Source organism: Pan troglodytes, chromosome 10 (genome assembly GCF_028858775.2).
Source record: "Pan troglodytes isolate AG18354 chromosome 10, NHGRI_mPanTro3-v2.0_pri, whole genome shotgun sequence".
Lineage (NCBI taxonomy): Eukaryota > Metazoa > Chordata > Mammalia > Primates > Hominidae > Pan > Pan troglodytes.
The window spans coordinates 128,038,248-128,042,797 of NC_072408.2; positions in this window are offsets into that span (position 1 = coordinate 128,038,248).

The window sequence follows — 4,550 nt, forward strand, 5'->3', positions numbered from 1 at the left end:
GGGATTACAGGCATGCACAACCATGCCTGGCTAATTTTTGTATTTTTAGTAGAGATGGGGTTTCTCCATGTTGCCCAGCCTGGTTTCGAACTCCTGGCCTCAAGTGATCCACCTGCCTCGGCCTCCCAAAGTGCTGGGATGACAGGCGTGAACCACTGAGCCCCGCCCAGAACATATCTTTTTAATTCTCTGGGGAAATCCTAGAAAAGGAATATCTTGGTCCTACAGTAATTTCTATGTTTAACATTTTGAGGAACTGCTGTTTTCCAAAGCAGCTGGACCATTTTACATTCCCACGAGTAAAAAGCAGCTGGACCATTTTACATTCCCATGAGTAATGTGTGAGGGTTCCAGTTTCTCCACATCCTTGCCAGCTTTTTGATTGTCCATCTTTTTAATTATAACCATGCTAGTGGGGAGGAAATGGTAACTCACTGTGGCTTTGATTTGTATTTTCCTAACAATAATGATATCGAGCATCTTCTTGTGTTTATTGATCTCACGTGTATATCTTCTTTGGAGAAATGTCTAGTCAGATATGTTTGCCCACTTTTAAATAGGGTTGTCATGTTATTGGTGAGTTGTAAGAGTTCTTACGATATCTGAAATACTAGATCCTTAACAGATACAGGATATGTGAATATTTTCTCATTCTGTGGCTTTTTCCCTTTCTTGATGGTAACTTTGAAGCACGAACTTTTCGGTTTTGACAAAGTAGTCCAATTTATCCATTTTTTCTTTTGTTGCCTTGCTTTAGGCAACAAAATGTAAATCTAAAAAACCACTGTCTAATCCGAGGTCACAAAGATTTGCCCCTATGTTTTCATCAAAGAGATTTATAATTTTAGCTCTTACATGTATGTCTTTGATCCATTTTTAATTTTCTCTTTCCTTATTATTTTTATTATATATATTTTTAAGACAGAGTCTCACTGTGTCACCCAGGCTGGAGTGCAGTGGCACAATCTCAGCTCACTGCAGCCTCCGCCTGCTGGGCTCAAGCAATTCTCCTACCTCACCCTCCCAAGTAGCTGGGATTACAGGCATGCGCTACCACACCCAGCTAATTTTTGTATTTTTAGTAGAGATGGGGTTTCACCATGTTGGTCAGGCTGGTCTCAAACTCCCAACCTCAAGTGATCCACCTACCTCAACCTCTCAAAGTGCTGGGATTACAGGTGTGAGCCACACCTGGCCAATTTATTTTTTAAAAAATTTTATGTAGCTGGGACTACAGGTGCGTGCTACCATGCCCAGCTAATTTTTGTACTTTTTGTAGAGATGGGGTTTCACCATGTTGCCCAGGCTGGTCTGGAACTCCTGAGGTCAAGTGAGCCACCCACCTCGGCCTCCCAAAGTGCTGGGATTACAGGTGTGAGCCACCACATCCCGCCTTCTTATTTATTTTTGAGACAGGGTCTCACTCTGTCACCCAGGCTGGAGTGCAGTGGCACAATTGCAGCTCACTACAACCTTGACCTCCTAAACTCAAGTGATCCTCCTGCCTCAGCCTTCCAAGTAGCTGGGACCACAGGCATGCACCAGCATGGCTGGCTAGTTTTTAAAGTATTTATAGAGATGGGGGTCTCCCTATGTTGTCCAGGCTGGTCTCAAACTCCTGGGCTCTAGCAATCCTCCCAACTTAGTCTCTCAAAGTGCTGGGATTATAGGAATGGGCCACCATGTCTGGTCAATAAAGTTATTTTTAAAAAAGAGATAAACCAAGGGCAACAGTGTAAACAAAATAACTTTTCCAAATCATTTTTAGGATCAGCTTCTTTGGTCAGGCCTAATGATGTTACCAACTAGTAATTTATAAAAACTTGCATTTCTACATTTTTCTTAACTGACCCCATTCCAAAACACAAGCAAACCATCTAAATTCAAGATTTGTGAGGTTGGGACTAACTCATTACTATAGGGTAAGTATGAATGAAGGCTGGAAATGTGTTTTGATTGCTGCCATTATTTTTTATTTTTATTTTTTCTGAGATGGAGTTTCACTTTTGTCGCCCAGGCTGGAGTGCAATGGCGTGATCAGCTCACGGCAACCTCCACCTCCCCGGTTGAAGCAATTCTCCTGCCTCAGCCTCCTGAGTAGCTGGGATTACAGGCATGTGCCACCACGCCCAGCTAATTTTTGTATTTTTAGTAGAGACGGGGTTTCTCCACTGTTGGTCAGGCTGGTCTCGAACTCCCAATGTCAGGTGATCCGCCCACCTTGGCCTGCCAAAGTGCTAGGATTAAAGGTGTAAGCCACCGTGCCTGGTGTTTTTTGGGGTTTGTTTGTTTGTTTGTTTTGAGATGGAGTCTGTCACCCAGGCTGGAGTGCAGTGGCACAATTTCAGCTCACTGCAACCTCCGCCTCCCAGGTTCAAGCAATTCTTCCTGCCTCAGCCTCCCGAGTAGCTGGGATTACAGGCACCTGCCATAACGCCCAGCTAAGTTTTTTATATTTTCAGTAGAGAAGGGGTTTCACCATGTTGGCCAGGCTGGTCTCCAGCTCCTGACCTCACATGATCATCCGCCTGCCTCGGCCTCCCAAAGTGCTGCAGTTATAGGTGTGAGCCACCGTGCCCAGCCATGTTTTGATTCTTAAAGAAATGATTTTTAAGTCCCCTTCCAATGAAGATTTAGCAATGGAGTTTTCTTCTTCTACAGATAATTTGAGGCTTCCCAATTGCACCAAACTCCATTTGGGCAGAGACCTCACCTGTCCACTCCATAGCCCTAGCATCAAGAAAAGTGCCAAGCACACAACAGGCACTCAGTAAATTTCTGTCAAATGAATGAATAAAATACCACCACCTTTTCCTGAGACCATTTTGGACCAAGGCTGGCATGGGCATCTCTGTTCCTCCCTCTAACTTAAGAATTCCATCTCTTAGAGGCAGATGCTGCCTGTTTTCTGCAAATTTTATTATTCACCTTTCTATATTTGGAAAAACAAGTTGGTGTGGCTTACTTAGGAGTCTCACATCCAGGAAATGAGCTAAAAATGTTGTATCAAAGATTATGCATAGGATCCACAAACTAAGAAGCAAGCAGATGAGAGCGGTTAGAGACATCGTGGTATATTTTCCGGAAGAAATGGTCCATGGATTAAAAATTATCATTATGATGAGTCTGCAGTAACACAGAAACCAAGTAGTGCGAATCAGAAAATGAAAAGCACAGCCATTGACTATGATTACAAACCAAAACTTTATACCAATTACCTGTTGGAATTTATGCTGCATGAAGGCAGGATATTTTGCTTGTCCTGTTCACTGGACAGTACTTGGCATAAAGGATGTGCTTATGAATATTTTCTGGGAAACTAAATATAACATTCACCTGTGAAAACACATCTGGGCCAGGCGCAGTGGCTCACGCCTGTAATCCCAACACTTTGGGAGCCCGAGGCGGGTGGATCATGGGAGGTCAGGAGCTGGAGATCAGCCTGGCCAACATGGTGAAAACCTGTCTCTAATAAAAATACAAAAATTAGCTGGGCGTGGTGGCGGGCACTTGTAATCCCAGCTACTCAAGAGGCTGAGGCAGGAGAATTGCTTGAACCTGGGAGGCGGAGGTTACAGTGAGCCGAGATCGCGCCACTGCACTCCAGACTGGACAAGAGTGAAACTCCGTCTCAAAAAAAAAAAAAGAAAAAGAAAAAACGTATCTGAAGGGAATGAACAAATACACATGCGGAAAATTGTATTCCTGGGGTAGAACGGTGGCTGTTTCCCCCCCTTTCACTATTTTCTCTCCTAAAGTTGTGATAGCATTTTCTCAGTGGAAAGGATGACCACAGAATTATCTCCCCTGGGCTGCAACTAAGGAAGTATTTGGAGTGAGAATGCGACCAGGCTTCAAATCCAGGAGGGGTATTTTACAGGGCGTGTGGCTCTCACCCAGGGCTCACAGGACACCTGATATTTAGGCTGTTCCCCAAGAGGCTAAGGACAGCGCGGCCCCAGCTCCCCCAACCACAGCTGCCCAAGTTTAGGAGCCCGCACTCGTGAGCGATGGCTACTCCGCACAGCCCCGGGGTCCTCTACGGAAATCCCTGGCACCTATCAGGACCCCTAAGGGAGGTCGCTCGTTACCCCTCACTTGAACTCTGTCCCAAATGGGAGGTCACTCTCTCTTCGCGGACCCCATCTTCCCCGAAACGGTCTCTTGTTCTCTCTGGCCCTCCTGAGAAGGTCATTACTCCCCAACTCGCCTTTTTTGTTGTTTTTTGGTTTCTGGTTTATTGAGGCAGGGTCTCGCTTCGTCTCCCAGACTGGAGTGCAGTGGCGTGATCACAGCTCACACGGCAGCCTCTACCTCCTGGGCTGAAGCGATCCTCTCACCTCAGCCTCCCTGGGACTACAGGCGAGCGCCACTACGCCTGCTTTTTTTTTTTTTTTTTTTTTGTATTTTTGATAGAGACGAGGTCTCGCTATGTTGTCCAGGCTGGTCTCTAACTCAAGATTCCTCTCACCTCGGCCTCCGCAAGTGCTGGGATGACAGGTGTGAGCCACCGCCCCCGGCCCCTCGCCCGCCTTTTGAAGGAGCCTTTC